Source organism: Toxorhynchites rutilus, chromosome 3 (genome assembly GCF_029784135.1).
Source record: "Toxorhynchites rutilus septentrionalis strain SRP chromosome 3, ASM2978413v1, whole genome shotgun sequence".
In the NCBI taxonomy this organism is placed as follows: domain Eukaryota; kingdom Metazoa; phylum Arthropoda; class Insecta; order Diptera; family Culicidae; genus Toxorhynchites; species Toxorhynchites rutilus.
In genome coordinates this window covers 143,010,582-143,027,738 of record NC_073746.1, presented here as the reverse complement: position 1 = coordinate 143,027,738, position 17,157 = coordinate 143,010,582, and the positions used below count along the sequence as shown (strand labels likewise).

The 17,157-nt window shown below is 38.9% G+C and overlaps 1 protein-coding gene across 8 annotated transcripts in view; it reads right to left on the bottom strand.

Annotated features, from left to right (window-relative positions):
• LOC129775257 (mucin-12) overlaps window positions 1–17,157 on the bottom strand; it is a 553,123-nt gene that overhangs the window by 497,087 nt on the left and 38,879 nt on the right. Inside the window, exon 1 of one of the 8 annotated variants that reach the window (XM_055779764.1) lies at window positions 566–588. The exons of the other annotated variants lie outside the window; for them this stretch is intronic. The gene's annotated coding sequence lies outside the window, so the exon portion shown is untranslated. Of the gene's footprint in view, window positions 1–565; window positions 589–17,157 lie in introns of those variants that run through there. 8 annotated transcript variants of the gene reach the window in all.

Below are 17,157 nucleotides of genomic sequence, written 5' to 3'. Positions count from 1 at the left end.
AACAGAAACAACCGCTCACAAACGTCCCCATTTAACGAGGATCAGGAATCGAGGCGGTCCATGTCGCTAAGATGACGCGATCCGAGTCGACCGCCAACCCGCCGTCGGAAGCGGCGGTCTCCCGCACGCAAACCTGTGTTCTACTTAGCTCCCGGTTAATTTGAAACACAGAATACGATCCTTTAGCAAGGACCGAGCTTTAGCGAGCGTCGGATGGCATACGTTTGCCTGGTGCATTACATTTGCTCGATTAATTTTTGTTTTGAAATATATCATTCATTGCAATTCCAAACTATTGAACCACGATCTGAAGAAATTTCCACAATTATAGGTATTTTGGTTTGGAGATTAATGGAATACTTGAATCTCGGATTCGGAAATCGATCTTGAATCGTAAAATTATCTGAAATACTCGCAGACGATATCTCTGGTCTTACAAAAACCGCTAGAATTATTCTATTAACCAGATGTGTGCTGAATTTTTAAATGTTCAACATTATTTGAAGCGATTTCCATCACGCTTGAAAACGGGAATATCAATAGCATTTAAATCGATTTTACTTACTTAACATAATAAGTTCCTCGCATGGTCAATAAAAGTCAACTGTACGTACCTGAAAATTGAAAAGGGAAAGTCATTAGAAAAATGGAAACAATTAGAATAATCAATAATCAACAATCAATAGTGAATAGGAGATAATCAATGTATACTATACTTATTTATTTATTTACACCGTCTTCGACTAGTCGTATACTACGAGAGGCCGTGAAATATTTTTTTCTCATTACATGGTTTTAAACGAGCTATTTAAAAAAAAATGTAGGGGGTACACGGTACAAGACACGGCCGCTTAGGACGAAGGACTACGCATTCGTTCCATTCAATTTGCTTGTTCATCATTTCGGATATTATTCATCAATGCGAAGAAATTTCATGAATCACTCTTTATTAGATTAGTTCCAGTGTGCCTAAAAATGGGTAAAGCATTAACCCTTGGCTTCGTAGAAGCAGAACCTTGAAGCAGAGATTCTCTCTTGCCTTTGTGAGAACAATACACGATGGGATCATATATTGCAATTTGTTTCTTCGTGTAAATGCACGCATTGCGCTGAGTATTCATCACGCTCACAGCGGTCTTTTTCGCATTTGCAACACACAATTGACCACACGCATTTGAATATTTGTTGTTGTTTGTGTTTGTTGAAAACCTTTCTCTTAAGATATGCAATATTTATACGATAGCGGCAGTGTACTTTCTGTGCCAGGGTAGAGTTTGCGTCGCAAATATTCTTTGAGGTACCCCCATAGTTATCCATTCTCACGACTGCATAAGAACAAATGTATGGGAAAATGGAAGTGCTTCTAGTTTCCATCAATTTAAAGACTCTACGCACCGAGTGATTGTAATGTACAGCATATCAAAACAAATAATTTGACCTTAATGAAAAACGTAGTCCTACGTCAAAATATTATTTTCCAAAATAGTTTTTGTACTGAAATACACTTTTTTCAACAGATTTGAACATTTTATCACAAAAAAGATTAACGTTGTATCTTCAACCGATTGTGCCAGTTGGCCTTTTTTCTTTTCAGGTGAGAACTCATAGTTCGAGTAAATTAATTAACACGTTGAGCTCCGTATCGGTACCTAGGCACTGACGATGAACTTTTCGTTAGAAATACGTCGATCACTGGGTTTGGCAATTTCAAAATAATGAAATATGAAAAAAATTGTTCTCGGATATTTTATGATATGTGACTACTTCTATAGTCGAATTACGGACTATTTTCTTGGTAGAGGAAGAGGTGATAAAATAAACACCCTAAGGAATATGCGTATTTTCTACGTCCACATACCGCTACAATCCCCGTTTTTCGAAGAATGTTCTAGCCTAACCTGAACCTGAACCTGAACCAACCAAATTGCACAAAGAACACACAGAATGACGCTTGGGACTAGCAAATCATTCTCGTTGTGCAATTTTCGGTGATTCGAGCTTTAAATGGTCAATAACGACGCCGGCCACGTCCTTACAGTCACCAGGGGAAGGGAAGGAATGTTAGTATGATATTCGCCGCCCGAAGGCCAGAAGGGTCGCCTCTATAGCGTGGTTCCCTAGCGTTTATCATGGAGCGGTTAGTTGTTAGTGGGCCGAGGTAAGAATCAGGATTCACTGCGGTAAGTGATGTGATTATATAAACGCTAACTGACGACCACTCTACGAAACGAAAATGTGAAACTCTGATATGTCACTACACGCGGCAGAAATTATTTTTAGGTATCCTGAGAAGGATAACCTATAAAATTAATTGAACTCCTATATACCATCTTGATAAAAAAAGTTCACGGAATAAATACCGTGTGGCGCTTTTAGTCACCCGTTTTATTTTTCTTCTATTTTGTAGGTTGGCTCATCTGTCATTGACATTCTATGAAATTTGTAGTGGGATACACTTTAATACACTTACACTTCTAAAAGTTACGCTGTATTGGGTACATCTGCTATTGTGTATGCCTGTACAATTTGCAAAATTTGCGAAATCAATCATTATTCGTGAATATTTGACTAAAAACATCCGCAACCTCCGAATTCACCTGATTTGGCTCCCTGCGACGTTTTCCTATTCGAATGACTCAAGAAACTAGGTTTCAGCACCCGAGATGAGATAAAATCGAAGATGGCGCTGATGGCCATACCGCAAATTGAATATAACTCTCGAGGATTGGAGCGCTGGCATAAGTGTGTTGCAGTCGATGGGGAGTACTTTGAAGGGGTTGCCCCCCCTTCAAAGGGAAATTGTTGTATAGTCTTGTATGTTGTATAGAAGTGCCTTTGTTGGGGACCAAAACAGGAACTGTTCGAATTGTTTGTTGGATAACTAGCGTAAATTAGAGTGGAGCGCACTTATGATTATGTAGATATACTCTCAAATAATGAATTTATGATTGTTCAGAGAAAAATTGTATCAGTTTTTCACTGAACTGAGATTAAATGAGAGTTGACCCAATCTCACACGTTAGTGACAATCGGTCAATGTAATGAATATTGCTTTCTTTCAAGAAATATGTTTAGAAATAATTTTTTGAGCAAAATCTAGATAATTTGACAATAGGGGAAGTGGGGGCATAGTGGTCATCCTAAGGAATAAGCCCATTTTCAGCGTCCACATACCGCTTCAATTTCCGTTTCTCGAAGAATATCATAGTGCAACTAATTGTTCTTCAAGATAGCCACTGGCTTTTACTATAAGAATTTAAAATAGTACACTTTTCATCATTAGAAAAAAAGGTGAAAAAAACGAACATTTTTTTTGCTTGAAGGTAAAGTGGTCACCTAGTGCGGGCAAAGTGGTCACACGCACATATCAAGCTAAATGGGATAGATTTATGCGTTTTTTTCGTCCAAATTTGTTCAAACCTTATTTGATACATGCAGGTACATGCATGAAATAAGCTTGGTCTGGTGAACCTAGAGTGAACTTAGGGTGAACCTAGAGTCTCATTTTAAATTTTCTCATGCATACAAACACGTAGTAAGAAACACAGAACGTTTCGCATAATGAGGCTTAGCTTAGTTGGATATTTATCCAGGGTCAAAGCCACAAACGGATCCTCTTCAAGAGCAGAATGTGACGCGGTATATCAGCTTTAGTATACAAAACATGGTAAGTCGTTGTTCACCTATGACCACTTTGCCCCCAAACATCAAAGTATTTTCTTTGCGAATTAATCGCTGAGATTAAACAAAATATCTCCTAAAATATGTGAACAGTCGTACAAACTGATGATTCGTTCAATATATCAGATTGAATAAACTAAATTTCACGAGAAATTCCTCATATACTATGCGCACAGAACTACGGCCTAATGGCTATCAAGAGAGCAATTTCTGTTTTTATTTGTATTTTGATATTTGACAGCCCTACTGAAGTACAGGGTGACTCAAAAGTCATTAAGTTGTTCAAATATAAGGTGTCTATCGATACGGCATGTATAGTCAAAAGGTATACTACCAAACAAGTGACCGCTTTGCCCCCCATGACTAATTCGCCCCCACTACCCCTATATAAGTGTCATGAATGATTATTTGAGTTACGAAAATAGTATTAATCCACCTAGAAGTACGAAAGGATATGAAGATTTCCCCTATTTCCGCCGTCGACGACATCTTCTGCCGTGATGTTGGTTGCTGAAGAGGTATCTAACTTATTTCGTCGTTTTCGTGTGTAGCCTTCAAAAAGTACCTCTCGTGTCGAATTGAGAAAATCTTTGAAATTGTCCTCTTTTTTCCAGCAAACTCGAAACATGGAGGTGCCCTTTAGGAGCGGCTGTACATGAGTCGGATATATTTCATATTTCTGGAATCCAGAAATCAAGTTGCTCTTTCGATGGTCTTCAAGGTATCCCATTAGCGTCGTAAGCAATCCTGGAAAATATGGTTTCTGCGAAGTTGACGCAGAGGAAAGAAACGCTTCTCATCTTATTCGTACGAAAACTTGCCTCCATTTCCTCTTCATAGAAAAGCCACGTCCAGGGACTGTGTAATGTACTTCGAATTTGTAGAATGACAAACGTATGAAATGTTGCTCAACTCCCATAATTCCAGCAGTTGATCGCATCAAATTTCATACTACAAAAAAAAAATAAGAGATGTCTAGGATGACATCAGTACTTGGAGATAATTTCCAACGCGTCAATGTAAATCACTACCGAACATTAGATATTACCTTCGCTTGGAATTTCAACGCATACAAATTATGCGGAACCTTTTGTAGTATTGTTTTGCGGGCAAAACACGAAAATGAAAAAAGGCAGAACCAAATCGGTGTCGTCGAAATTTAGGTCAGACATCGGTGTGGCCTCCCGGTGGAGGAAGCAATACAATTACGAGTATGTACACGTAGCTTACCTGTCGAGCACGTGGAGCGGAAGCAATAACATGGTTTCATTAGATTAAAATATATTTCGTTCACTTTTGTTTTCTTCTGCCGAAGTGCTTTCATTCGTATCGTTTTACGCATATTCTTAGGAAAAATTCTAATAGGCTGCCTTAACCCCATTCAGCAGCGATGAATGAGCTTCAAATAAAACTATACAGGAGATGTGAGCATGTAAGATGGAATGTATCAACATCTTTCAAATAAGCATCTATTTTCTTTCAATGTAAACATCTTTATATATAAAAATGGATTTCTGTCTGTCTGTCTGTCTGATTCTTATGTACTCGGAAACTACTGAACCGATCGACAAGAACATTGGTATATAGGGTTTTTTGGGGTCGGAAAAGGTTCTTATGATAGTTCGAGACCCCTCCCCCCTTTCTAAGGTGGGGGGGCTGACATACAAATAAAAATAAATTTCTGCATTACTCGAGAATTAATCAAGCAAATGAAACCGAATTACGCATATGGAGGTTCTAGGGTACTATAAATGATTCTATGGTGGTTAGATATTCCTCCCCCCTTCTCGAAGGGGGAGCTGCCATACAAATCAAACACAAATTTCTGCATAACTCTTTGATGTTTGCGCTAACGAAATTGATCTTCGCTCGAAAGTGGAAATGGATTTTAATGTGCTAAAACGCACTCCTATATCTTATTCTATCTATATAAATAAAAAAGGGATCGCAAAATGTGTTGATAAGAACAAAACTCGAGAAAGAAATTGTCCGATTTAGGGCTGTCTTTATTCTATAATATTTTCTGTCTCAAACATTTATTCCATGTAACGGACAAATCTTACACGAGAATTGTGTCTGAAAATAATCTGATATTATAATGACGAGTTTTAGACGAAGAACTGAAATTTTATAGTAAAAAATAATTTTGAAGGGTAGATTAGAAGATCAATCAATGAAAAGTTCTGCGATCGGACCCATGAACGTGCGCTTAGTAAGAAAACGTGGATGCGATGACGAAAAATAAGTTTTGGGCGGGACGAAATTTGCCGGGTCAGCTAGTTTATCTTTAAAAATTGAGCAGGTGAGAAATCGATTCTCAACTGAATCGACAATTCTCTAAGATGAGCTGCTTGCAAAGAGTAATATTTCTATTTTCAGTCGTTTATGAAAGCTCCAAATATTTCAGCTTTTGTTTTTTCATATTTGGTTCACTCTGTCTGCACCGGGAATGCTATAAACATTCAACATTGATTTCAGGATGGAAGAAACATTCCCGAGAATGAGGAAAGCCTGAAGAATCGTGAATAAACTTTTCCATTTTCTCAAATTCAAGCAGTGAGACTTTTCGCCTGTTGTCATGATTGAAGGCGTAATCCACATTATTCACGTTGATCATTTTGAATGAATTTCATGTGATATGGTTTTCATAACATTTATTAAATATGATCGCAGTAGATACTTGCAAATATTTGATCCATCGCAATCATTATCTAATTTTTTCGAGTTTGTTACTTACTCCGCTCTGAATTAACGTGCACCAATTCTACAGATTCTCCCAGCGGAGACAGCGGTTTCTGTATTTCCGGTTTCACTGAACACAACTCTTTTCCAACAGAACTCTGCCCCGCGGCAATGATGTTAGATGATAAAAATTGCACGCGACAGCAACAAACAACTGTGCTTCGCCGCATTCCTCAGGCATTCAATCACACGATTGACAGCATCGGGCCCGGAATAGAAATAAACCGACATCACCACCGGAGATAAAACATTGCAAAAATTCACGAGACTCTCCACGCGCAGCAAATTCTGCTGTCCACCCTCACACATTGATGTTTGTTTGGAAGCAAACATTTGCCCGCTGCACTCTAGTCTAGTCCCCTGCCTCCGCTTTTCCCCACGGGAAGCATATCTTCTATGATTCGGATTCGTCTGCACGACACGACGACGATGCTGGTTCGCTCGTTGTGGGTGTGCGTGTGGGGGCGAAGAGTGATTTTTTTCAAATGCGCAATTTTTTGGCCTCGCAACTCCTGAAATTATCTAAACATATTGTGTGTGGGTATTATTATTTTTCGCGCTGTTTCTTCTCTAATCTAAGATACAAACAAAAATTAACGAACAAGTGAGAGGAACATTCGGAAGCGGATGGGTGGGTGTTTGTGTGTGCGTGCGGTCCCCCGACCTTCGAGGGTGGCGGAAAATGGTTGTAATTTTAGTAGATGAAAACAACAACGTTGCCAAAAGATTAATGGTAATGAATGATGTCGATAATGACTGCCGGATGTTGTTTTTTTCTCCTGCGTTTCAAAGTGAACTAATCAATTCGTGCGTGAAAAAATCTTTCCGCAGGTAACATGTTCGGTCAGAATTTGACGAATAGATGCTTTACAGGTATCCAATTTTTTTGACGTAGAACTACGTCTTTCATTAAGGGTGCCAAATCAGAAAACAGGTCACGTTTTTAGGAAATAAAGTTTTTTTTTATTCCTTTTGTTTATTTTAGGCTCATCAGGATTTTAGCTGTAACAGAGCCGAATTTTAATCGTGTACATGTCACATATTTATCATATCCATAATTAGCACATTACACAGTTGCCATTTTTCGGCGTTAGAGTATTCCCTTCTATACCATTTGCATATGGAACACATTTACACAGTAGCCATTTAGGCGTAAGATTTTTCTATCGGTTCTTCCATTATCCAGTTAAGACTGGACAGCGGAGACAGTTGTTGATCCATTGTTGAGTTATTTATAGAACAGCAGCCCGATGTTTCTTGCAGAGCAGAGCAGTTAAATGGATAAATCGATCTTATTTCGACCGTGGATCGATCTCCATCGCTGATGATCGTTGCGTGGACGTAGTTATTCTGTAACAACACAAAGATGGTCAATGGGGGCCCTGAGTTTTGAACTCACGATCGATCGCTTACTAAGCGAACGCGCAACCAATGTGGCTACGGAGACCCCCTGGAAATAAAGTTAACGTTAATAACAATTTTTGCCGCGAACGGATTTTGACGATTTACATACTAAACGAAACGGAAATTCCCTAAGATTTGTTTAATATGCTATACATTAGAATCCCCTGGTTTGTAAATGGTTAAAATTCATGAAAACTTTAAGCGTTTACATTTTCTCATACATTTGTTCTGTCCATTTGTGTGCATTCCCGAACAGAGCTGTCAATAACGAGCAACTTATCGACGACCAACGAAGGGGAAATCGTAGGATTTAAGGTCTCCGTGAACAAAGGAAAAGTAGAAGAATGAAGGGGAATACTTGCCTAGATTATAAACAGTGTATCTCGCAGAGGCAAACTTTCATTCGGCATCAAACTGTTGAGCAATCCAGTTCACTTTGCATTCGCTGCGCTTCGATCTAAGATTGGACCCCACCAATGGTAATCTAACTTGGATATCGTCGTTTGGTTTTTCTGTTCGTTTTTCGTGTTATTCTTATCGTGTGTTTTTCTTTCGGCTCCATAAATTGGACGTTTCGCATAGTGTGTGATGAGCAAGAAGAAGAGGAAAGCAAGCTCGAGCCCTGCAAAAAACGAACGCATTGCCAGGGACAATAAAATTTCGAGGTTAGCGTCATCTCATGATGCACGCGATGTTGAAAAGCGCTCGCACTGAACCGAGCCTTCGCGAGTGTGACACCGCATCGAACAACAGCGAAGTAGGCGATTTCAGCGCGTCGGTCGAAAAGGTAAACGTCGTTACCCAGGCAGCAACCAAAATCAAGCTCCCCCGCTAGTGCTGAAAGCGGTCGCTCTTGACAAACTCATCAGCGAATTCGCATCGATGAGTGTTACAGCAGAGTACAAGCTGTATGGCATAATTCAGTCTTTTTCCAAGCAGTTAACATTGTTTTCCGTCATCATAAGGGCTTCGTTGGTGCCTTTGAGAATGCATTAATGCATTAAACTGACGTTATGGCGAAGCAGGCGTTAAGGTTGTGCGCCAAAGATTTTTTGGGGAATACCAAGCATTTTGAATGTCTTACTGGAATGTTACAAGTTATTTGGGTTCGCGTGCCAGTCGCAAAGCTGCCTTCAACTAGGATTGCATTTGCGCTAATATTGATCATTATGAAGCATTGCTACTGTTTTCGGGGTTGTTGATATAAACAAAAAGAGTTTATTTCGCTTGTTTAGTCTTCAAAAAAGTAAATGTCGTTCTGGAATTTTGTATGTGATTAGGTTTCGCTTGCCAGTTGCAAAACTTCCTCCACTAAGGGTGACAGCTGCGCTTCTCTCGAGCATGAGAAAGTAATGCAACTTTTTTCGAGGCCAGTAATATTAACAGAAGCGTTTCTTTTGGGAATAGCGCAAAATGATGAGAAGTGTTTATATTCTTAGTAGCCACCAATGTATGGCTCTGTATGCATGCTATGGCAAACGCTTGTTTGGCGCTTGGTTTACGTTGTACGAACGATGCCTAGAGGTGCGATTCCTTTGAGGCAATACTAAATAACATGTAGCATGATATTTGATACTTGCAAGTGTTGTCATTGTTGTTGTTTCCATGCGGTGCCAAAGATATGTTGATGTAGTTATGAGATGTGGAATAATGGTGCTGGTGCAACATGTATATAATCGACTGTAGCCGAGTCTATGTCAATTGCGAAAAAGGCCACCGAAATAGCGTTCGAGGTAAATTTTCAATGCATAGACATGAAATAAATTGCGACATACGATCAGCTAGTGTATTGTTTTGCGAGGAAAATAATGAATCATCAATCAATTATCGTCAACTGATTTTACAATGAAAAAAACATTTCAGAGGCTATTCTACTAAGCAGTTGTTTCTAAAATATCACAGCATTATAGAATAATATCCGAAGGTATAAACAAGCGACTTATATAAAATAACAGCGTAGTTCTACGTCAACAATGCGGTCGTATCTTGGACACAACCTCCTATAATTTTTTTTTTGATTTCAAGGAAGTTTTTGGCTGATCCATGTTCAAACTATGCGTGGAGTTCTAATGGCATCATAATGTTATTCATTTTAGCAAAGAAACAATAAACTATTCACAAATTATTAACACAATGCTTGTTCATGAAAATTTGAAGGAAGGTTCATGAAATATTAAATCAATAAAGTATTGATCAGACGGTCATTGATAGTTACCATTTTTTCATTCTGTCATGCATGAATTTGTCTACACATGATCAATTATTCCATTAAAAAGGTTTATTGTTGAAAAATATTTTATTGTGTATTTTACATTGACGGAACCCTAGAGCTCTTTAGCTAACTTCTTGTGATCAAGATAATATTTAATGTTTTTGAAGCTATTTGTTGTTTTGCTGTTTTCAAAATGAAACACGAAATCTGATTATGCGTGACTTAGAACATTACGAATCTCAAGCTTAGAAATATGTATTAGGTGTACTAGTAAGTTTCTTCGATTTTACAACAGATGGCGTAACTTGATTATTATTCCAGTGAATCAAATTTCCAGACATTCGTTTGAAAGCTACTGTCATTGCGCGTCTTTTTTGTATATGAAGCGTAAACAACATAGTTTTTTGCCACTTCGAATATGTCGAATTTCGTACCAACGAGTGTTTTTGCGGAGAATGTTACTTCATCACTTAAATATGAAAAAAGGCTGCGACTGCACTGAGCGAACGTGTCAGGCGTGGTTTGCACGGTTTAAAAGTGATAATTTTGACTTGGAAGACAAAGAACGTTCCGGACCGCTAAATAAGTTTGAAGATGAAGAATTGGAAGAAACTGAAGGAAAAACGGCCACAATACGAGCGAAGACACGATAAAGTGCTCGGCCGCATGTCAAGAAACTGGTCAAAACATACTTGGAAACGCTGAAATGAGAGATCGATGCAACATGGCCTGGTTGACCAGCACTTCTCCAATTTTGATGCAGTCAAAAATTAGATCGATTCGTGGTTAACCGACAAACCGGCCGATTATTTCCGCAAAGGGATCCCTGAATTGCCAGAAAGATGGGAAAAAGTTGTGACTAGCGATGGACTATACTTTGAATATAAAATTTGTAACCATTTTCGCAGAATGAAGCATTAATTTTTGAAAAGCTGTCGTTCGAGCTGTCGAATAAGAAACAGCGATTAAGAGTGTAGCGAAAGAGCGACGAGGGACTTCAGGAAAGATATCTTCAACGAACCATCAACCATCGAACCAACAACCAACCATAGAATGGCCACTCCAGAGTTCCGATTCGAGCACAATTGAACATCTTTGGGTTATCCACGACAAAAAGATGAACATAACAGATGTGCCAAATAAACAACTATTTTGCAACTTTGCAAAAGGTTATTGAGGCCAAAGGAGGTCACATTTACTGCTGAATATTTGTTTCGATTTATTGACGTAGGACTACGTCTAACCGGAAGATATAGGGGGTGAAATGGAAATCTAGGCACTGAACAAGTAGGAAAAAATGCAAGATTTGGAACGCTTATAACTCGAGCATTTCTCAATAGATCGCAAAGGTTTTTGCATCAATTGATAGGAAATATATCTACGCATCTATCATAACGAATAACATTTCATTTTTCTTGAGATAAATAATTGAATAATTGTGAAATATCAAGCATTGTCAAAATGCACTATGTGCCCATTTTTGATTGGTCCATTTTGTGCTCCTCAAATCGTACCGACCAAAACGGGCAACCAGAGCAGCAGCGAAATAGAATGAAGCGTCGGCCTAGAGGCGAATGAACTGAAAAGTTTAAACCCTCTTAAAGCCAAAAAGAAGAAGAATAGAATGAAGCACGATTGGAAAGGAAAAAGAAAAAAATGAACGAAACATTGGTGGCAGTCTCACACATGCGTAATTCTCGAGCCAGCCAATCAGCTTAAAAATCCCCGCTCCGCTGCCGTAACGATCATTCTCATTCAAACCGTACACCACATCGGTTCGCATCACAACACATCAACAAACCAACCCAAGCAGCCATGTCTGGACATGGTAAAGGAAGAAAAGTGAAGGGAAGGGCAAAATCCCACTCGAACCGTGTTGATCTGGAGTTCCCCGCAAGGGTAGCTAGGCCGAGCGCGTTAGTACCAGTGCACCAGTCCACCTAGCCGCCGTTATATAGTTTCGGCCGCCGAAGTGATCGAGTTAGCTGGCAAAGCTGCTCGCGGCGATCATAAAAACCGCATTCAGAACAGAACACATCAAGACAACAACAGGCAGTTGCAGCGAGTGGCGAGTGGCAAACGCAATCGCAAAACGGCATTAGGTAGCAGAAGAAAAAAGTTTGTTCTTTATACAAACTGCTTTGGTGGCAAATCCAGAACAAGGCGGCATCGAGGACGTTCGAAATGGTTTTTTTCAAAACCACGTGTACTAAGTTTTCTAAATTGGAACCATTCCATAAAACAAGGCGCTTTTCAGGGCCATTAAACCTTCCAAAAAAGAGTTTAGGAAATACAGTTCAATGCTTTCTAAAACATTATCCAAAATAATAATAAAACACAAATTGATTTTTTCATAATTTGTTTGCCAGTTTGCCATTTGTTTTCAGAACCATCAACATATTCATAAAGAGTAAACAGTAAACTAATCCATTTTTCAGGTAGATAGGTAGGTATTCACGTAGGAGAAGAAAATAAAGCAATATATTTAAAATATATATTTAACAAAAGCTGTCCCCTTTGTATAGTCCTACGTCACTTCGGTTATGTCCCCGACATTGCCCACCCGTCTTTTTCTTTTTTTGTTTATTTTTTTTGTTGAGAACAAGAAGTTGATTTCCGGTCATTGTATGCTTCTAATCAATTTTTGTGTCAAGAGGATTACTCACATTGAAGCCACACAAAAAAAAGAAAAAATATCGTGTTTACTGCCACTCATGTAGAAAGCTTAGGGGACATGTTTACTATTAGATGGCACATCACACGCACAGATTGTTATTTATCTTTATATGTTGCCAAAGAAAAATTGATGGGATTGAAAAACATGGAATGATGTTGGTGTTGGTACAAATAGGTGTACCGGTAAGTTTCTCCGGTTTTACAACAGATGGCGTAACTTAATTATTATTCCAGTGAATCAAATTCCCAAACATTCGTTGGAAAGCTACTGTCATTGCGCGTCGTTTTTCAGTATATGTCAAAAAGTTGAAGCATAAACAACATAGTTTTCTGCCACTTCGAATATGTCAAATTTCGTACCAACGAGAGTGTTTTTGCAGGGGGTGCTACTTCATTACTCCAATATGAAGAAAAAAGCTACGGCAAGTCATCGCATTTTGGTGGAAGTTTATGGTAACCATGCTACAACAAAGCGAACGTGTCAGAAGTGGTTTGCACGGTTTGAAAGTGGTAATTTTGACTTGGAAGACGAAGAACGTTCCGGACCGCCAAAAAAGTTTGAAGATGAAGAATTGGAGGCTTGACTCGATCAAGATCCGTCACAAACGCAACAAGAACTTGCAGATACACTTGGGGTTCCTCAGCAAACCAGGGGTTTTTTTTGCATCGAATCGTTACTGGCAATGAAAAGTGGGTCCTAACAATCCTAAACATCGGGCAACGTATGGATACCCCGGCCATGCATCAACATCGACGGCCGCGCGGAGTATTAATGGCCAGAAGGTTATGCTGTCTATTTGGTGGGACCAGCTGGGTGTGGTGTACTATGATCTGCTAAAACCGAATGAAACCATTACGGGGAACCTCTATCGACGACAATTGATGCGTTTGAGCCGTGCACTGAAGGAAAAACGGCCACAATACGAGCAAAGACACGATAAAGTTATTTTGCAACACGACAATGCTCGGCCGCATGTCGCGAAACTGGTCAAAACATACTTGGAAACGCTGAAATGGGAGGTCCTATACCACTCGCCTTATTTTCCAGACATTTCTCCGTCCGACTACTACCTTTTTCGATCAATGCAACATGGCCTGGTTGACCAGCACTTCTCCAATTTTGATGAAGTCACAAATTGGATCGATTCGTGGTTAGCCGACAAACCGGCCGATTATTTCCGCAAAGGGATCCGTGAATTGCCAGAAAGATGGGAAAAAGTTGTGACTAGCGATGGACAATACCTTGAATATTAAATTTGTAACCATTTTGGCGGAATAAAGTATTAATTTTTGAAAAAAAAACAAGAAACTTACCGGTACTCATATTATATATTCGCTTTTGTGTGTCAACTGCGAAAAAGACCGCCCTTATGGCTGTTATAGCTATAATACCATGAAGAATAAAACGTTCGCGAAAAATATTCAGAACAGGGCGCGTGTATTTCTCTCACGAAGACAAGAATGAATCGTTAACACTATTGGGCCCTGTGTCGGTCCCTCGGGTCCCTCCAAATTCCCCCCATTTCCCCTACTGTAATCAATATTCATTGTGCGTGTCTGAGCATGTATCCATCAACATCGGTGACACATACTTGCACTATTTTGACAGTTGTCGCTTGTTTTGTGTTAAGTTTATCGAAAATCCCATTATTTACAAAGTTATTGACATTTTAGTGATGCAGTGTGTAATCTAGAACGGCCTTGGCACAAAACCTCAAAGGCAATTTTCTCGAAACTATTTTATTTTTAAACTGGCGTACACGATATCTCAAGTTCTACTGAGCCGATTCACACATCTCTCTATCGCAAGAATCAATAAAAAATATTATTTTTCAATTTTCCTATTGAAATTTTTTTAAATCGTCACTAAAAACGAGCTGAAAGCTGTTTTTTTCAAACGGCCACCATTTTGTCTCTTTTTTTATTTTTCAGAGGTTTCATTTTTCGTCTGTTCGATTTTTTTTTCGGACGCCATGGCAGAACTTTTTTTTAACCCCCTTTCACCTACAAGCTATTCTACTTTGAATATTTTTTTCTGCGTTTAGTACTTGTTGTATTGTTAAAACATAAAGTAACAAATAATGAAATAATATAGATGGTAAAAATATGCTTTATTTTATTTATTCGGAGGCTGAAAAAACGCCCGAAATTCGTGCCTCTACACTAGAACATCCCGAACAATCATGAATTGTTTGCGCTACAGGATAATGTGCGATTCACATAGAACGTTACGGAGAACAACGTCCACGTTCCGTCAACGTTTACACCAATTCACACATGCAATCTATGCCTGCAACAGCACCGTCACGTCAAATGTCAAACGATTGATTTATTATGTTATTCACGGTGTCGCCACCTGCACAGTTTCAAATTGCAATGCCCTCTTTCGAATCAGCATGCTTACAATCAGTTCTATATTTAGAAAAATTCAATGAAAAATAGTTATTTTCGTATTAACGTCACCGGAGTCGAAATACAATAGATAGCATTTTTATTGTTCGCACTGGCATTCAAATATTATTTGTATTGTTGTTGCCTTGTTGTATGCAGTGTTTTGTCATTTTTTTAGGGCTACGAAAATGCGTATTTGGGATTTGGGGTATTTAAGTATAAACGCCATCGGAGCGCAATTTTCATTATAAATTGGTTTTTCTTAATTAAATTTAGTCTGAGGTCAACGTAATGGGGCCGTAGTCCCCATCAATCGAGGATAAGAAACGAGCCGTCCGTCTCCGTCAATTATTCTTTTCTACAAATCCTGCCGGTCGTTTTCGTTGAACGTATGCTGACGGGTCGTTACGTTGCCGGTGTATGTGAATGTTTTCATAAGAATTGCATGGTAGAATAACTGACGTAACGGAACGCGACGGGGCGTGAACGTGACGTGGATGTTGTATGTGAATCGCACCTAATACGCATCATCAGAGACTTCGTACAGTGCGTGAAGATGCTTGGTGTACTTTAGGATTTTTTTTTGATTTATTGAAAGAAAACGTTCAGTGAAGGAATAATTTCGCGTAATAGATCCATGCATTAGTCGCCAAGATCATGCTGCGACTTAACACGGTTGGATTATATTTTGTGGTGCTTTGTGAAGATTAAGGTCTACGCAAAAAAGCTGAAGACGATTAACGGCAACATTCGCAATAATCTACAGAAAAAGATCGAAAATTGGACTTATTCCGAGCATACCAAGGTAGTCAAAAACCGATAATCACATTCAAATAAAAATTCAAATAAAAATTCAAAAAAAAATTTGTTTATGGGATAAGCCAAATTCATGACAATTAACAACAATTATCTGTGTTTCATTTCAACTTAAAGTTGTATGCCTCTAGACAAAATATCCTTTACTTGAAAAAAGACGATTTTGGTCATAAACTACTATTCTAGCACAAACAACACGACCTGTACACTTGTTTACAAAAAAAACTAGTCAGCAATTATGTTACTTGATCTGGTGGTAACAGGCCTGTGCGGACTTGCCTCTAGTACCGTTTCTACATTCTCAACAACTACAGCTTGTATGAATAAGAATGCATCAAATCCAATCAAGAAAATAAGATATACTCTACATTCAAATGCGATACAGTTATATTGTTTGCCCTTTGTTGGGTGTGAACCACTGCGTCCATTATTTTGAACTATTTTGGTATGCCCCATTTTTTTCCACTACGCTCCAAGCTTATCTACTGCCTCTTGATGAAGTAGAAGACTGAAAGCTATAGTAAGATAGGTTGAGTAATTTTAATACTCATACATATACTTGTACTACATGGATAAAGTTTAGAAAGTATCTCACGACACATGCTATACTTCCATTAATTAGGTACGGACCAAGAACGATTTACTACACATTTATGTATTGTTTTGGAATTGGAATCAATATTGTTTTTTGATTATCTAAATTATCATCAGGTTTGTAATAAAACAAGAGTTGGAGATACACAAAAAGATTTATTTTACGTCGACGCTGTATCGATGATTCGATCAATTGCTTCTCTCGAAGATCTCTTTCAGCAATCTCTTTGTAAACCGCAAACACACCGTTATTCACACATACACAAACTGAATTACATCCATCGTTGGAATACTGTCCGTGCAAGGATTCGGTGGAAGGAAAAACACATGCGGTTAGTCAGCGAACAGTCGTCCAATCCACCCAACGCGACGACACACACCGTGTCTATACGGACACCGAACAAAAACAAATCATTACGCAACGTAAAGTTCATTCATAATTACTGAGCCGGAAGTTGCTCCAATGATTGCCCCGCTGTTGTGACGCGTTGAGCCGAGAGTGGAAGCAGTCGCATCGCGCCACCAGTTGGGGAACTGTTGAGTTCGGCTCTGTTTTCCTGTTCCGCTGGGCGGGAGAGAATTCCAAATCTCATCATCATGTCTCTCTCACTATCTTTTCGACTGCGGATGTGTGATGGTGG